The 18745-nt window shown below is 41.5% G+C and overlaps 1 protein-coding gene and 1 long non-coding RNA gene across 4 annotated transcripts in view; one reads left to right on the top strand and one right to left on the bottom strand.

Moving 5' to 3' along the window:
- GALNTL6 (polypeptide N-acetylgalactosaminyltransferase like 6) overlaps positions 1-18745 on the top strand; it is a 542786-nt gene that overhangs the window by 121703 nt on the left and 402338 nt on the right. The gene's annotated exons all lie outside the window — the stretch shown is intronic.
- Positions 1-18745, bottom strand: part of LOC143845320 (uncharacterized) — a 45412-nt gene that overhangs the window by 21451 nt on the left and 5216 nt on the right. The window contains exon 2 of the long non-coding RNA XR_013234357.1: positions 3090-3232. This is a non-coding gene — a long non-coding RNA (uncharacterized LOC143845320). The remainder of the gene's footprint in view (positions 1-3089; positions 3233-18745) is intronic.

Raw genomic sequence — 18745 nt, 5'->3', positions numbered from 1 at the left:
TAAAGTCTGTAATGTATTATTTCAGTTTAATGTATCATGAAAGAAATAATGACCTTGAAAATTCCCAAGGACTGTATGACTTTGATACACAATAGGCCATTGTTCCTGTCATTAAGTTATAAAACTGTGCCTACAGCTACTGTCGGCTTTTCAAAGTGAATTATTAAAAGTTTCATATATATGAAAAGCCTTTCATACCAATGATTTTATTTTATTAGAAGGGCAGAAATTACTTCATACAGACTGGAGGTGGTGTTTGTGTGGTTGCTGTTAAAGATCTGCTTTTAGAGGAGATTCTATCTGTGCTCATGTTGTAAAATCATGCTGTTGTTGCTAAATATTTATATCTTGGTACATAGGTCAAGATAGTTTGTCTATAGCAGTAGAAAAGAGCAAGAGTCCAGTAGCATGTTAAAAATTAACAAAATTTGTGGTAGGGTATGAGCTTTCTTGCTGTATTCAAGCTGTACTTGAAGAAGTGAACGGTGACTCACAAAAACTCATATCCTGCACGAATTTTGTTAAAGGTGCCACTGGACTCTTGCTCTTTTCTCTTAGTAAGGATAGGCTTTCCCTCTGTTCAACTGTAAATAGATTATGAAAAACTGTATACTTGAAGCCTCTTTAAATAAAGGTATTATATACTTTTAAAAGAATATTGACTAGATAAACTACCAAATATTTGTTTTCTTATCTGAAAATCTTTACTATTTAAACAGGTGACTGATGTGCACCTAGTACATACTGCAACCCATAATGAAATTGTTAAGGATATTGGATCTAAAATGTATTGGCTGAAATTTTTTGCATAATCACTCTTTCACAATTTGACTTTTTTCACCACAGCTGCCACTACAACCTCCCCATCTGCTATTGTCTCCAGTTTTTAGTTTGAGTTTTTTTAGCTGAGACTTACTATCTCAGTACCTGCTCATCTTGCTAATGATTGCTGAAGAAGCTGGAATTCTGTAAACCTGACGTTGATCATTTAAAGGATGAACGCAATTGTGCAGGGACAAAGATGTGGTGAGTAAGAGGTTTTAGACAAGCCAGTCAATTTAGTGACCCTAAAACCTGGGCCATTCTGCACCCTGAAAATAAAGTGAAATGATAAGCTTTCGCAGACACCATATTTTTGGTTGTTTGCACAACGTCGCCAACATCCAGCATCCCAGCAGCAAACTGCTGGCTGTAGCCTCCATTTTAAAGCAATAGTTGGGGAATCCCAAAAAGTGGATTTCCCCAATTATGTTGTGTGAGGGGGAGGAGAGCAACCAGCAAGCCACATGACAAGGGAATGTGCGTAGCTGAAAGAGCGCTATCTCCTCCTCTAATGCCTGCCCTCGCCCCAGCTCCCTTCTCCCGGGGGATTTTCTTTTCTTTTCTTTTCTTTTTTCTTTCTTTCTTTCTTTTTTTTTTTTGAAGCTCTTCCCCTCGCCTTGCAGTTGTTTGATAAATCCTTGTTGGTGACCTTGATTTTCAGACAGCCCGGAGGAGGATGAATGGTGCAAACGCAGCAGCTGGGTTGGTTCAGTATACCTATACCCACAGCTGCTGTTGCCAGGAGACCGAGTAGCAAGCTTGGAACTAGAGGAGGGGGAGGAGGAGAGCGTACGAGAGTAGGGAGTGGGCTGTCAAGGCTGGAGCAAGAGCAGCAGTGGGGAGCGAGTGAGCATGCTGCTGCTGCTACGTTAAGCCACTGCTGTTGCTTTAGGAATGAGCGAGAGGAAGGGGCACTGTGGCTCAGAAGGGGCTACTATTGCTGCCATGCTGAATCAGAGATGCTGATTAATTATCCCAGTTTGCTGGTCCCGGCTCAAGGAGAATGGTGGGAGGACTAGGATCTCGAGGGGTGCATGCGGAGTTCAAGCTCCCCTCTAGCCACTAACAATGGACGAAGACATGTTTGTGTCAACCATGCAGCGTGTGTGTGTATGTCAGTGGGTTGGCTGGAAGAGTGTTGATGCCTTTGTGTTTTCATGGAGGGGATGGCAGGGCAGTCTGAGCTTGCTGCTGGCAAGGGAGACAGTTTGGCTGAATTAATTAGCATCCCGCTGAAGTTAACCGGGTTATTTCTGGTGTGTCTTTCCCAGTCCCTGTCCACGGCCGGAACACCGCCCTCCCCCATCCAGTCCCCTGCTCCCAAGTAGGTTGTCATGCTGGTCTCCACTCTCTGAGTTTGATGCTGGCTCTGTGCAGCTTTCCAAGGGTTCCTTCGCCAGGGGGACCCCATTCTCATAACTTCTCCAATTGTCCCTCTACTGCCTGTCTCCTATGGCCTCTCCTTCAAAGCCTCTCCCTCCTTCCATTTCCATTTCCCTCTCTCTCTCTTTTTTCTTAAGTATACTGCCTGGAGCAATGAATACACTTTAAATTGCCAATGCAAAGCAAAAAAAAAATCCCCACCAGTTAACATGCAAAGCATGCCTCTCTACAACCCGCCCCCCCCCAAAAAGAATGGGAACAAAATTAATTTCTAAATGCTCCAAGGCTAATGATTTCAAAATTGGTAGCATTAAAAAAGCATTCTGCATCTATGATTAGATGCATAGGCATCTCAACAGAAAAGTTTTACTTAAAAAAAATTATCTTGTATCATGGGACCTTTAAAACAGGGGAAAAGGTAATTGGCTGCCTGGCTTGATTGACAGACAGAGGAGAGTCACATGTATAGCACATTCCTCTCCTCCGCCATTTCAAGCCTCCATGCAGAGAGCCCAGAAGCACAAGAAGGTGACAGAGGGAAGGGAGAGAGCCAGGAGGTGAGGAGTGGCTGGAGGGGTGTTATTTAATAGCATTATGCCATGGCACTGGCAAGACGCTATTTTTTCCAATTTACAGAAATGACCCCCCTTCACACTAGGGATATTCTCATTACATTGACTTATTTAGATGTGGAACTGGGTAAGATCAGCCACAACCTACAAATACCAAGCAAACAACTGCACTAGTATAAAGCTGCTTGGCACAGTGTTATAACTGCTAGAGAATAAAGAGAAATCTGACAAGAAGTTTGTATCATTGCATGCAATTGTGGATGTTAACTAGGATTTTTATGGGCAGTGGGGTTTTTGTTTAATGTTAGATACCTCATGGTGGGTTCTGTATCAGGAGTACAGGAAGTATGGAGAAGACATTGTCTACATCTGCAGAGTGAAATTCTGAACATTTTACAGCTTTCTACCTGTCCATCTTCTCATTGAATCTCTGATGTGAAACAAATCTGAAGTTCCTAAAGAGAAGAAAAGAAATAGATTGCTAGATTTCAGAGGGAAATGTATCAATACAGGCATAAATTTGCTAATATATATTATAAAAACTCCACTATAGCTGCAAAATATTATAACCACTGCTGAGAGTCCTAAAATCTGAAATGATAGCTGACCAATTAAATTAAGCAGATGCTTGCTAACTGGCATACTGTTTAAATTGCATTTGGGGGGAATGTCATTTTCTAACAATCAGAATCTACTTTCTCTTTTATTAAATGGATACAGATAGAATCTATTTCCTCCTTTATCAAATTCTTGTTCACTTTGGCAACATGTAAGCTTGAATGCATTGCAAAGATCAACAAGCCCTATATCCAGGCTCTTGGGAAATAAAATCAATTATTCTCAAGCAGTGTCATTAAACATTCTGTGACTACAGCTTCTGTGCATTGCCAGTTTCCAGTAACCCATGCTCTGTCCTTGTTCATCTTCGGTCTTGTCTTACCCTCACTGCCAAGGAAAACTGTCACACAGGTATGGAAGAGTCAGGCTACATCTGCTTCAGTGTATCTGCAGTCTAGCACTGTCACATTCCTGACCTTTGAGGGGAGTGCAGTGCCAAAACCTAGACAATCTCATGCTGAGAAAACAGCTTTATGATTCTCCTAGCCAGACACCCCACATGATGGATTTCTTCCTGAAAATGTGAAATGTCACTTCAGTTAACAGATACTTCTTTAACCAGACTTCAGCTGCACACTAGTAAACCCTGTTGAACCCTGTGTGAATTACTTCTCTGTGTACTTGTTTACAATAACACTGTTTATTATCTGGGATTCAAAATGGGTGGGGATCAGTCTAACTAATTAAAATAGGATTTTAACAGTGTTCAGATTTTGAATGGCAGCAATATCTTCTTTCAGACTTATAACAAATGTTATAAAATTTTGCATAGGAGACTGAGGTTTGAACCCCCCTTGTATTGAGGAAGCTTGTTGGGTGACCCCAGCCATATGTCCCCCTGACTATGTATACAAACACACTGTTTCTTCCAATGATCCCTATTTATCATGGGTGGTCCTTATTATCCAGTCCTTGTCCTTGGTAAATTATTATCCCCAAATGCTGGCAGGGGCTCATGGGAATTGTAGTCCATGAACATCTGGAGAACCACAGGTTGACTAACCCTGCTCTAGGGGAATCTCATTAAGAGGTCAGTTAAAATTTTGTTAGCATTAATTTTCTACCCCTTATTTCTGGACAACAAGTTAAATCTGTAAATTGAAAAAGGGAATTGGCTTCTCTAAGTTGCGAATATGTACATCAGCACTGCAGTACAATCTAATGCATACCTGCAATTTAAAAATTCTGTAAAGGGTCATTTTGAACTGTCAGTAACAAAGCAGAAGACATTTCTAGCCTGGCTTTCGAACTTTTGTGACATCATTGCAGTTAAATTAACGATAGGGAGGATTGAAACACAATGGTTTTGTTACTTATAAAGTATCTGTTCCTTTTTTGTGCTAATGGGAAAAGCATCTTAAAACAATAAATTGATATGCCCTATATATTCCTATTGCCCTTTCATTACATTCATTACATTCTCCACAGTGATGGTAAGTGTCCAGGAGAATCTTCCATGATAATTCCAGATAAGTAGGACACATTTTTTGTTACAAAATTTGGACTGGAGGTATGAAATGATGCAGGAGAACAGCCCATAGTGGGCTCTGATTTACAAAAAAACTATTCTGGAATGAATTTCGTTGTTTTGAAAGTTTCCCATAGGGGGGAAATCTGAAATTTAGCTGTTTGACATGATTTTTCTCACCCTATTTTGAAGAATTTAACTATTCAAAAATATATGTACAAAATCTAAAACATCTCCAAAATTATATCTGTATCTGTAGTGCATGAATAAAACTAAGCAAGAGGATCTAAAGTTGTCAAGTGCCGTGCAGTTCCTTTATCTTCACTTAATGCAGTAGGTGTAGCAACCTAAATCACCTGGGACTATGGCTCTCAGGGATGGATAATGTTGATATCGGTGTGGTGCATACTGGCAGTGTTCTTGTATATTCAGAGTGATCAATCTGAATAGAGCTAGATATAACTGATTGCCATCCCAGTGGCTGGTAGTAATTGGAAGAGAACATCCGGGTTTTAGAAAGTTCCGTTTTAGCATAGAATTCCATTCTGTTCGGAAAAGAGCACTTGTTTTGTGGCTCCATCAATCAATATTAAGAGTCATTTAATACACTAGCTATAACACAAGCCTCAGAGATCTTCCTATCAGAAGAGTGAATGTCGACCAATGGTAATGCTTTCAAAGCAAAAGTAATACAACTGATTGAAAGTACAGTAGTGCACTCTCAGAAGATGAAGGTGTGAATTTGTTCATATATCATCTTAATGGAAACATTTGCTACAAGGCGACATGGAACAGTCCTTTCATATTTCATGAGTTCTATTTTCCTGGCTTCAAAATGCCAAATGTGCCACTGAACAGCTCTTGAATATTCATGGGTTCCCAAGATGTCTTTGACAGTTGTCAGCTAGAGAAATAGCTTCATCAGGGTGGAACCTGACCTACGATTTTTGGCTCACAGTCATTGATATACAGCAACATGATTGTACCCTGACAATCTTTTTCTTAACATACCTTCTCTCTCTCTCTCTCTCTCTCTCTCTCTCTCTCTCTCTCTCGTCCATGGAATTATTTTAATGCCTTTACTGGCTATTGACTGCTGATGCTGTAAGTACATACAGTGCTTACTTCAATATATTACAAGCCCACTAAAGTTACTTTTTATAGCATTGTGCCTGTAGGACATCAAATTAATCATTTCCATTGCCATTTAAAATAGGCATTGTTCATCTGCTTCTATATCTGCTTTCCTAAATTGTAAACTAATAGAGAGATCCAATGCAGATGCATAGACAGTCAAACAAAATTTATCTTTATTTTTTAATACTGGGGAGGCTGGTTGTAAACTGGAGGAAACACTCATAAGAGATACATAGAAATTAGTTCCTGCATACTGATATTGAACAGGAAAGGACTATGTAGATGAATAGCATGGAACATGAAAAATTGCAGGAAAATATTGAAGCGAAGGAAAATAAATACCTTATTAAATTCCTAAAATAAGACATTGCAGTAGCCTGTACAGCTTACAATAGCTTACATATTTCGTAGTTCTGTTTAAATTCCTAGGGTTCAATACGACTTCCTTACCACCAAGATGTCAATATGATTTACCAACTGAAGAACAGTGATGTTTAGAAAGAGGAGACAAGTATTCTATAGAACAATTGAGGCTTCCCAATGTTGTCAGCTTCCTGGTGGGTTTGGAGATCTTCTAGAATCAACTCCAGAGAGCAAAGATCAATTCTCTTAGAGAAAGTAGCTGATTTGGAGGGTGGACTATGGCATGGCACCCCACTGAGATCCCTTCTCAAGCTCTACTCTCCTAAGACCTCACACCCAAATTTCAAGAAACTTCCTAACCTGGAGTTGGCAAGACTAACACTCACTTTCCTTGCTTCTACGATATGCCTGTGCAGGTAATGTGCGGGACAAGATCACAGTCACCAGCCCCACCCCTTCTTCTCGTATTCAGCCTTGTGTCAATATAGAACCTGTGGTTTCAGTCCCATAGATCTGTTCTACTAATGGTGAGTCCTTCCTTTGATGGTAGAGGCTCTTCCAGCACAGGCACGAGCCAGTTTACAGTCAAATTTAAAGCAGCTTTTGAAGCATGAAGAAAGCATAGAAGCAGCATTGTTAAGAAGGAAACTTGTGAATGGGTGTAGATGTGGTATATTGTTGATCAATTGGTTGTTAATTACTGTAATTTTATTGTCATTGTTATGGATTTTAGGGGATGGGATTTTATGTGAGTCGTCTCGAGCCTTTGCGGGGAGGCGGGATATAAAATAATAATAATAATAATAATAATAATAATAATAATAATAGCAATAACAATAATAACAATATCAATAATAATAATAATATATTCACACACACACAAAACCATTATGTTCTGGTACTAGGACCCTTTTTAATTATCTGATACCTTTCCGTATTACATGATGGGGTATATTTTTGAAGTAGTGCATATGTCTGTGCTTCTCCAGTAATCAGTGTTGTAACAATGCTGTTTTTAGGAAATAATGGTTTGGAGCTGATATATTTAAGAGTAAAAGATAGCAACTCCAGAGTGTCCAGTAAGGGAACTTAGGACACTAATTTTGACTGATCTGCCCAGTCTTTGGCTCTAAGATGAATAATAACTCTGACCATTCATTGGTGATGGTAGAAAAGAAGCATATGTGAAACCTTAGAAAACCTTGATCATCTATATCCTAATTTAACTCAGTGCTTTATCAGAGAAATAGGGTGAGGTAGAACAAATATAACAAAACTAGATAAGGGAACATAAAACTCATTGATGTGGCCCTAGATGTACAATGCCGTATCAGTGGAAGCTGTGAGACAGCACTGTTTTTTTCCTTCACCCTTTGCCGGAGGCTTAAATCAGATTTCCTCTAACTGTGCACAGTTTATGAACATGCTGTTTGTTACAGTAGTGAAATTACTCTGCCTTCATAAGTCAGTCTTTACTGCATTATTTGTTGGCACTTCTGATAAGTTCACCTCTGCAGGTGAATTTCCAAGGGCAGCAGGCAAGCTGTTAGGCCATGTCCAAGCAAATAATTATTGTAACCCTACAGTCTCAGCTTATTTTATTGTTCCTGAACTTCATTCTTCACTTGTTGTCAGGGCTTGGCATCACTGGGCAATTGCTGACAATTTGGGAGGACCACCTCTACAATGACAGCATCACAGGCTGTCTTCTCAATGTGGTCGGTATGGCATTAGGACTCTTGAAATTTCTGAGCCAGCTTTTCCTCCTCTCTTCTTTGGCGTGGATGCTGCTCTCACATGTGGAAGGGGAGCATCCTTTCCATCACATGGTCAGAGGGCAAGCAGGTGTAACTCTGCATCTTGCTAACCACTGTTAATTCACCTACCTAAGCAAGCCATGATGGTTTCCAGAACAGCAGTTGCCACCCATAGAGCAGTACAGATGAATGTTGTAGCTCTTGCTCTTAGGAACTGTAGGTACTCATTTGCCAAACAGGTGAGCAGGTTACAATGATGGCTCATTATGCTTGGAAATACTCAATTCAGCTTAATTGCAAGCAGAGAGCTAACCATTTGGCAAACTGTTCATTGCCTAAAATGTTCATTGTTTTCTTGCAGTAGCCAGGCCCCTGCATCTGCTGTCATGTTCTGTTCTTAGAAGGCCCATAATAAATAGAGAAAAAATGGATTTTTGAATTGAGACATGCTACTTAAGTGCCTTTATGTGCCTTCAATGTCTTTTCATGAATGTAACTACCTTGTAGTCAGTTCCTGCAACCACCTGTGCAGGTGCAAAAAGCAGACAATATAGCTTGTCTGATGTTGATCATTTAGAGGGTGCATGAGTCTGTGCAAGCATAAGGAGAGGTCAAAATGATTGTGCATGTTATAGTATAGGTTGTATGGTTTAATAGCCCATCTACCACTTCAGGAATATGCCTGTTTTCCAGTAAACAAGATATTTTCATTTCTAACAGGAGCTCTCTTTGCATGTAATTGAATGATCTCAAGCAAGATAAGATCACTTGAGGAGCATATTCATGTCAAACCTTTAACCATGCTTAATGATTACTAAATCTCCAGAATGGAATAAATAATAAATGCTTGGCAATATTATTCATGCTCATCCTCTAACAAAACAAGGTGAAATACTGGTAATACCAAATGGCACTTCCATGTTTCTAGCAAATGTTGTTCTTGGGGTAGCCTTCCAAACATTATCTCACATTATGTTTTCACTCTTAATTTCAGCAGTAATGAATCAGCGTGTGGTAGTAAGATAAATTGACAGAAGTAGATATACAGTTAATCCAGAGATCCCTTTTATTAATGTGTATAATGTGAACAAGAGAATACTTATACTACAAATAATTTAGCATAAGTGATTATCCCAAAGTTTCCAGGTGTTCCCCAGACAAAGGAAAATAATGGGTTTCACGTACATGCAGTTATGTAACTTAAGGATTACTGGGAAAATGAACCCATAAACATTTTCCCCCTTTGTTTCTATACGTGGCAGACACTGGGCAACCTTATTTATTTTTTCCATGTTTCTAGGATTACAGGTTTGTGTTTCTACCCACCCATATATTTCTCCCAGTGAGCTTGGCAGTTAGCAGAAAAGTTTAGATAAGTTGTCAGAGAACTGTAGAATTGTGTATGCATATATTTTAAAAGGTATGAGGACAGTCTTGTAATGAGTAATACTGAGGACTGAGTGACAGAACACAAGTGTTGATTATCAGAACAAAGCCTAAGGAGTTATCAGAAAACTGAGTACAGCCAACCAAAACTGGGATGTGTTTGTGTCATTGACATCAATGGAACTAATTTCCAAAGTGTTCTGAAGCTAAAGGTAGTTTTTTTGCAATTTAATTCCTAAATTAATGCATGGATTATGATCTAAGAGACCTTAATCCCAGGGAGACCCTTGACCCTTGAAGATGATCTGGGGCCAAGGGACCAAGCCCTATGAAGATAGGTTGAGGGACTTGGGAATGTTCAGCCTGGAGAAAAGGAGGTTGAGAGGGGACATGATAGCCCTCTTTAAGTATTTGAAAGGTTGTCACTTGGAGGAGGGCAGGATGCTGTTTCTGTTGGCTGCAGAGGAAAGGACACGCAGTAATGGGTTTAAACTTCAAGTACAACGACATAGGCTAGATATCAGGAAAAACTTTTTCACAGTCAGAGTAGTTCAGCAGTGGAATAGGCTACCTAAGGAGGTGGTGAGCTCCCCCTCACTGGCAGTCTTCAAGCAAAGGTTGGATACACACTTTTCTTGGATGCCGGGCCGCGGCTCCCTCTCCCCGCCCCCTCCCCACAGCTTGCGGCCCGGGAAGCTTGCGGCCCGGGAAGCTTCCTACTGCGGGAGGGCGGGGAGAGAAAATCAGGTCCGGGCCGCGCATCGAGCATGTGCGGCCCGTGCGGGCGCGGCCCACGGGTGCGGCCCGATGCCCTGCCGGTCCCCAGCCTCAGAAAGGTTGGGGACCATTGCTTTAGGATGCTTAGGGCTGATTCTGCGTTGAGCAGGGGGTTGGACTAGATGGCCTGTATGGCCCCTTCCAACTCTATGATTCTATGATTCTATGATTCTATGATTCTAAGTGTTTGATTTAAAAGTATATGAAAATTAGAAATATTTTCATTCAAATAAATGAACTGATTGTTATGAGTGAGACTTAAAACAATTGGGAAAGAGAATACTGCAGGAAGACGACTTAATCTAAATGACTTTTGTATCGTATGAAAAATAAATGAGGGTTTTTTCCCCCCTCAAATGTAGTGAGCTTGCATATTGGTAATCAATAAGTCATTAATCATCGCTGCGGATTTATGAGGTGCTTAGCATTGTATGTTATAAGTCATCAAGCTGAGCTCCTTCTTTGCCAATGGCAAATTTTGACCTTTTTTTATGAAGTCTTATTACTGCAGAGATTGGTAATGTCATATGGACTCAAGAATACAAATTGGGAGAGGAGGCAATTTCATTGTGTTTTGTGGCTCTCTGTACAGTCTATGGAGACAGCGGGAGGAAAATGCTAAAGAATATCTGAAAGGTTAAAGCCCTGAGGTTAATAGAAAACAAAGGGCAAAGTACACAAATTATTTGAGTATTAATCTAAAGCAATTACTTTTTAGCTTAAACACAAGTTTTGTAAAAGCAGCATGGCATGCAATCAAGAATTGTGGTTGTTAGTTTGACAACATAATTTTAAGAAGGAGACCTCTGAAAACTTAGTATGCTAAAGTTGAAATTGTAAATGTCTTTATGATAAAATGCCTGGAAGAAGAGAAAATAACAATCCCTAGTAAGTCATATCAAAGAATAACTATATCCCATTATCTTTGACTCAAGTGAAGAGAAGATAGGCACTATAAGGGTCACTGTGATTTTTTAAGTGTTTCATTCTGAAAGGGGAAGACATTCCTAAATGCATGGAAAGTATGATTTTATCCTGCAGAATAATTCACTATGTCTGTTGTGTCTGGTTTGTATTCGTTTTTAAGGATGAGCAGGATGTGTGCATAGGATAGGCCTCTCTTGGAATTCAGTGGCATAGACTTTGCATATAGGGTTCCAAGAATGTGATTTTTTGTCAAGTCTTTTAGTAGTGCTGTTAATTTTCGGTGAAAGATGTGTGTGACCAAATCTGGTCTGTTTTCAGCAGTTTGGCTGTTCAAATTTTCTATTATGGGTCTCAGTCCATTGTGATGAATAGCTTTGGCATCCTGTACTGTCTAACAATTGACATGGTGTCCTGGTAGTTCTGCATCATGTTTCTTTGGCTGCCTTAAAATGATGATGCATTTGGTCTTTCCCTGATGTGGCTATGGTTTGTCTGACTGTTTCTGATGTAGTTTAGCCTGTTTGCCTCCATCTTCACATAGACATCCACAATGTACTGCTGGGTAATTTTTTCCACTGCCAGGAATGCATCAAATGCCTGTTGGATGGATAGATGGTACTGGAAGTACTGCATCTGGGAGACACCTGTTCTTGGTCATGTACTCTAGTTTTAGACATGGATTGTGGTGATTAGACATTCCTGCCCCAGCTTTGATCCCAATATGAAAAGTGAACTGGGTAAACCATGGGTTCTAAGTTGGAATCCAGGATGCTGATACACTGTTTGCCTGTTGTTGGCTATTCCCTGGTGGCAGTGAATTATCAAGTCACAGTGTGTGGGTGATTTGTCTTCATCAGTATCAAATATGATTGCTCCCTCATTTGATTATGGAGCATTGTATCATCTAGGATCATGTTTTTAGCCCTCAATGATGGCCATGGTGACAGTGGATGGTACAGAATTATTTTGGGGGGGGTTTCTTGGATGCTTTCTTGCTCCTCCTTATATAGCATCTTGCATGCCTGTGCAAATGGACTGTGGCTTGTCATGAAGGTGCTTAATGTCTGTAAAGGTTTGGGTTGCATTCAGGCCCATTCTGCACAAGTAAAATGTAGCAGGAGTGTGGCAAATTGTAAACGCTACTAATTTGCAGTTATGCACGAGGTCGCACACAATCTGCCACACTCTTGAAAACGATCAGCAAAAAGCGCTTTGTTGTAGCGCTTAAAGGGAAATCCAGAAAAGTGGATTCACCCTCCGAAAAGCGCTACACTCTTGCAAGCAATCTGCAACAGTTCCAAAAAAGACCTGTGCGTTCCCATTGTTGCGGTTTCAGCAAAGTCCCTCCTCCTGGCTCTCTCCTCTGAACTTCCGGCAAAGCGATCGCCATTTTTTTTCTCTCGGAGCGAGCAGAGAGCAACGAACCGGCCAGCCTTCATTCACCCAGCGAGGCTTCTCCGGCTGCAGTCCCTCCACAGAGCTGCTTTAAAGCTCGCCTCAAGTCACCAAGCACAACACAGCCCCGTTTGCAAGTTCCCTTTATTTTCGGCCGAAAATCGCACCCGTGCACGGAGGGGGATTTTTTTTCACTCGGGGGAGCGTGGCAACAATGAATCATCAGCTCATACACCACCTGCCAGCTAGATGGGTCTCTCCGTTGCAACGAATCAATGCAGATTCATTGCAGTATGTGTGTGTGTGTGTGTGTGTGTTTTTTTTTAAACCTGTCTTAAAGGGAAAGGGGCTTTTTGGGAGCATGATAACGGCCGCCCATTGGCTGTTCATTTGAGTGACGGCCAGGGGCGGGACAAAGCACAGAAAAAATCACTTCCTTTCTAGGGATTTTTGGCGAGACCGGAAACCTGTGGGAAATGATTGCAACGCTATTGAATTCAACTACAAAGGCAGGTATGCATAATGCTGAATTCCACTATTTTAAATTCTGGAATTGCTTAGTGTAAGCAATTGGCCACATTGATTCTTGTGCGGAATGGGCCTCAGTGTTTTCTGGGATTTGTAGTATTTTTTTGCTTCTTGTGCATCTATAGTTGTGCATATTTGCATTGCTAGCTGTTTTGAGGGTGAAGTGATCCTGTGCGGTAGTAGATGGTACCATTGATTCTAAACCAGTAGGTGCCATATCCTGGTGGATGAGCCATCTGTGCACCCATAGATACTAATGCCAAGGAGCTGTCTATGGAGTAGATGTGTTTTAGGAACTTTGTGGAGTGCTCATGTTGCATTGTTCTATTAATGGTGCAGTTCTAATGTGGTGTCATGTAACTGTGCCTTTACAGCAGCATTTTGAGAATGCCTGCACTTTTTTTCCCTCTCCTGGAAAGTATTTTCCCTGACAGTACTTACAAATCTTGGTCATGGTGCCACAGGAGTGTTGCAGCACTGTATTCTGTGCATTTGTGTTTTGTAAGGCCGTTTGATGGGTGTTTGTTGTGCTCTCTGAAGAGAGAAGTGAAGTGTTGTGTCTTGTGCTTCTTTGACACCAACTGCATGCATGAGTAGGGGCTCTGCCTAAATTAGTTGTAGTGATCTATTTTATTGTAATGCATGGAGACATTGGTTATCCATCTTGATTTTGTCTGCAGACTACTGGCTGCTGTGTTTCTTGTCATAGATTGCCTTTCGGCATTTTGCCACATAGATGTCCTGTTCTGTCCTATCTCGTTTTGGCCATGGCATGGCATGGCTGAAATATCTGAGGCTGAAATCGTCACTGTTTATTTTAGTCTAGTGTTTTGTTTAGGGTTGACCTTGTTTGTGTTTAATTGTGTGTGGATTTGTCTGGTTGTGTTGCCACTTTGTTTAGGAGTCAAAGTTGTCTTCTGCGGATTCTTGGTGATATTAGTTTGTACCTGCAAGTGGTAGGTCTGCAGTCAGTCTTGATGTGGATATTTGTTAGTCCTAAGTGGATGCACTGTTAGAACCTGACCCTGGTAATGAGAGAAGTAAGAATGTATGTAATTGGTATGAATTGGTGTGAATATGAGTGTGTGATTCTGGTTGAGAGGACTCACCACTGTGTTTTCTAGAGCAGGGGTCGGCAACCCCGGGTCAGGGCCGCGAAGGCCTCAGTACCAGGCTGCCAGCAGCCATGCCTGCCTCTCTCCCCCCCCCCCTGCAGCGAGAAGCTCACCAGGCTGTGAGGGGGGAAGAAGAGGCAGGCATGGCCTCTGGCACGCCAGTGGACGCAAATGTGCATGCACATGCACGGAGATGCCGCTCATGCACGTTAGCACCCCCTGCTGGTGAAAACACACATGCACGGCTACTCTGCGCATGCATGTTAGCGCCACCTGCTGGCGAAAATGTGCATGTGCAGCGCCCAGGCCGGCAGCTCTCCTCCACCCACGAAGGCGGTTCTCAACTGGAAAAAGGTTGGGGGGTTTTGTTCTAGAGGATCTAGAGTCAGTTGCCATGTGGCTGTTTTTGTTATTCCTGTGGAGATACAGTGTTTCTACCTGACTATGTTCATGAGAAAATAAGTGCATTGTTATGACTGTTGCATTCTCTGGATTCCACATGAAAGTATTCTATAGGGGTAAGTGATAGGCCCTCATTAAATACTGCTGTGAGGTTTTTTTTTCTGTGAGGGGCCCCTTGTCTTAATTAGAAAATTAGAAGTGAATATAGTTCTTGTTCTTGTGAGTTTCCCATTGTGTATGTAGCTGGGTTACCATGATGGTTAGTACTCACTGTTGTATTCTATGGATTGCTGTGGCATGTGGTCTGTAGATCTGCAGTCAATATTCATGTGGTGTGTGGACATCCAGACAGGGCACAACTGTGGTCCCTGATCCTGCTAATAAGAGAATTAGAAGTGCATGTAGTTTGTGTTGCAGGCCTGCAGAACTGTGATAGCTCTGTTAGAGCCCTCAGCTCTTCCAGGAGCTCATTTCACCATGTTGAGGCCAGGACCTGTCCCTGGTCATGGCCAGGTGTACTTCCTGGGGACCAGAGCCAACCAGCAGATTCAAACCCGCAGAGCGAAGAGCCCTGTGGGGGTCATAAGGAGACAAGCAGTCCCTCAGATATGCGGGACCCAGGCTGCGAATGGCCTTAAAGATAAGAACCAAAACCTTGAACCTGATCCAGAAGCTAATTGGTAACCAATGCAGCTGCCTCATGATAGGCTGGATATGGGCCCTCCAAGATCATCTCGAGATAACAATAGCAGCTGCATTTATGGAAAAGAGAGAGAGAAATTAAGAGAGGGAAAGTTTGTTTTATCTTGCCGCAAGACCACCCCTCCTTACCCCACCCACCCCTTTGGTACACCACAATGTGGTTATAGCATAAGGTTTGACTGTTGGCAATGTAGCCTGTGCTGTGCTCTGAATGGGAGGTGTATGTTTAGTGGTAGGTTGATTTCAGGTAACTATCCCCCTCCACTTTCCTTTATGTGCAGATAGGATATTGTTCTGTGTCAGCATTGGGATGCAATTGCTTCATTTCCTCCTGTATACCCTTTCCCACATCATTTTTCTTTTCTCTTATTCTGTCAACTCCCACATCCTCTCTTCTTTTCTTGCTTCCTTTTCTCCTTCTTACTCATCAACCAATTTCTCTTTTACCTTTCACCCTCGCAAGCACACACTCATGTTCCTGGCTTTTGCAGCACTAAATAGGAAGATTAACCTGTCACAAAACTGAGCCAGAAGGCTGTGCCTCATGTGTCAGGCAGTGGATGTGACAGCAGTAGCAGTACAAATAAATGAGTAAGACTGGGTTCTTAAAGAGGACTTGAGGCTGTATACAGCTTTTCAATAATGAGATCATCATTGTCAAGAATTACTTGATATGGAATATGCATTTGGTGCCATAATAATTTTACCTGTATTTTACAGATATTACTTCTCTGCTTGCTTTATAATCCAGTAATCTGCAGTTTCCCCAATGAATAATTTCTGTATAAAGATTTTCAGGTGCCTTGGGAAACTACTGTTCCCAGGGACCCTGGTGCTTGAAATGCTACCATATTAGTGTTCTTTTAAAAGCTATTGTTTGTTCAAGGTCACAGAAACATCATTAATGGGCAAGAATGTTCTTGGGGTTACTTGTATAGGAAATGTTTACAAATGAACTGCAAGGGCACAGTACGTACTTGCTTTTTTCCTCTTAGGACTCAGCAGCTGTTCTCACACCATACTACTGAGGCAATGCAGAATCCTTGTGTTGACTCCTCCTCACTGCCCATATTCTCTCATTTACTGGAGAATTGACACTTGCGTGGGGGGTAGCCACTTTCTGTATAATCGGGAGCATCTTGTGCTTTCCTGGCAGTATGGAAAGCAAAGCAGTGGTTCTGTGCTGATTCTTGCATGGTGTGTGTTTCAGGCAGGAATTCAATCTAAATTTCAGTGGAATTTGAAACCTGTACACCTTCATCTTGAATATATCAGATCTCCGAATGGGAGGCTATAGCACTGCTTTGAATAAGACCTTTAATCAAGGTTGCATTCCTGGATCTGCAGCTAGAGGCTCCTAAGAAAGTATAAAATGTTCCCTATACATCATTATGCTGAGTTTGACATCTGAAAGAAGTTCCTATCAGTGCCGCCACGTTAATTGACTGACCCAGCAGTTGCCACTCTTCACTTTCCACATTTCCCGCAGCTTTCTATTGATGCTCTGCAAAAGCTTCATTGAAGCAGCTGCACATGGAGTTCATCCCCCCCCCTTCCCCATTCAGGTTTTGCTTTCTGCTACGTCAAATAGTTTGGTCTTGTCTCAGCACAGCATCTACTCTACAAAAGTATATTAACAACTGCAGTAGCCTAGAGCCCTCATTAAGCTCAAAATACAGTAAACATTTATTATATCAGAAATTACACAATGTGCACCATTGGCTGAACAACAAATGTGTCAACATGATGCATTAGTTGGATTTTGTCTGGGTGGTTTTGTTTGGTTGGTATGGGCTGGGTTTTTTACCTGTGTCTGAAAAATAAATATTACAGATGGAGACTTAAGTTCCATAATGTTATTTTGGGAATAACCTATAGATAATAGTGGATAGTCCAAAAATTCTCATGTATTGAATTTTAAGGGGCAAAACAATTGCATTATCAGCAGAAAGATTTGGTAAAGTGCTGACTTGGGGGATACTGTGAAGTACAGGAACCATGAAAGTTGGCATTTAAAAACCTTAGCTCTTTTGAATGGTACAATACATTTTTCTCCCTTTTTCAGGCACTATGGTATCTGTGATAGCGCAAATCCTTATAAATTGTAACTGTACAGGATTATGTATTTTAAAGTATTTATATTTATCAAACATTGGAATTAGTAGGTGCAGTAAAAATCTTATTTATCTAATAAAACTAGAGGCAATGCTCGTTGCATCCAGGAATACAGTGGGTGCTAGAACATATGCCTACACTGTGACCTTCCTGGATTCTGGCCCTTCCCCCCCACCCCCACTCCCTGCTTGATCTTGAGATCTAATATGGTGAAGTAGTTAAAAGGGTAGCATACTCCAATCGCAAGAGCTGGGCTTGATTCCTGAATCTCCCTCCATATGTAGCCAGTTAGGTTGCCAACCTTCAAGTGGGAACTTGGAGATCTTCAAGAATAACAACTGATCTCCAAGGAAGAAGAAGTGACCTGGAAGGAAGAATGGAAAAAATGAGGAAGGAAGGAGAAAGGAGGGAGGGAGCATGAAAGGATAAAAGAAAGAAAAAGAGAGGAAGGGAGAGAGAAAGGATGAAAGAGAAGATTGAAAAAGAGGAAGACAGGATGAATGAGAAGGGGGGGGGAGAAGGGAAGGATCAGTTCTCCTGGAAGGGTACTGGCTCTCAAACCACCCCCTCCCCCCACACACACCACATACAACAGTGTCTGCACAGGTCCCCACTTTCCCATCCAACCTTACATCTTCCAAAGGCCAGGCTAAGCCTTCCTATTAGCTCGTCTGTGTTTCCTTCCAGCAGAGAACTGAAACCTGAGACCAACATAGGAGGCAAAGGAAGTAGCTGGCTTCCCTCCATTACCTAGGGGAGATGAAGGGTAGGAAAAGGCTGAGGATGGGGCAATGTATCAGCAGCAGGGCCTTTCAGAGAGGCCAGCACCTCTTCCACTCAGCAAGTGGCAGGAAGAGGAGGACAGATAAGCCCCACAATTGGCCCTCACTGGGAGAGTTCTCTGTCCCTATTGGCAGCACACTGCCAGGCAGGGTCAATTAGGTTAAGAATGAGTTCAACTTGAATTTTATTATGTTTAGTGATGATGATTTCTATAAGCACTTCCTCAGGAAATGGGTCTAATGGGGTTTTATCAGTATATATTTACTTTTACTTTTGAATAGTAAGTTTCCCTGATCCAGAAGGGATAAGTAAGGTATAAGCATTTCAATTAATAAATACAAGAAATGAAACTGATCCTGATCCTAATATGGACATAGATCCTCACTTCCATTAATGGAAATGCTAATAAAAATACTCAACTAGTGACTCAAGGCACTTGTTATTTATTAGGGTTTCTTATTAGTGATACAAATACCAGGCAATAATCATGGTCAG

This window comes from Paroedura picta, chromosome 10 (genome assembly GCF_049243985.1).
Source record: "Paroedura picta isolate Pp20150507F chromosome 10, Ppicta_v3.0, whole genome shotgun sequence".
Lineage (NCBI taxonomy): Eukaryota > Metazoa > Chordata > Lepidosauria > Squamata > Gekkonidae > Paroedura > Paroedura picta.
The sequence above is the reverse complement of the archived record's forward strand: the minus strand, read 5'-3'. Positions and strand labels throughout refer to the sequence as shown.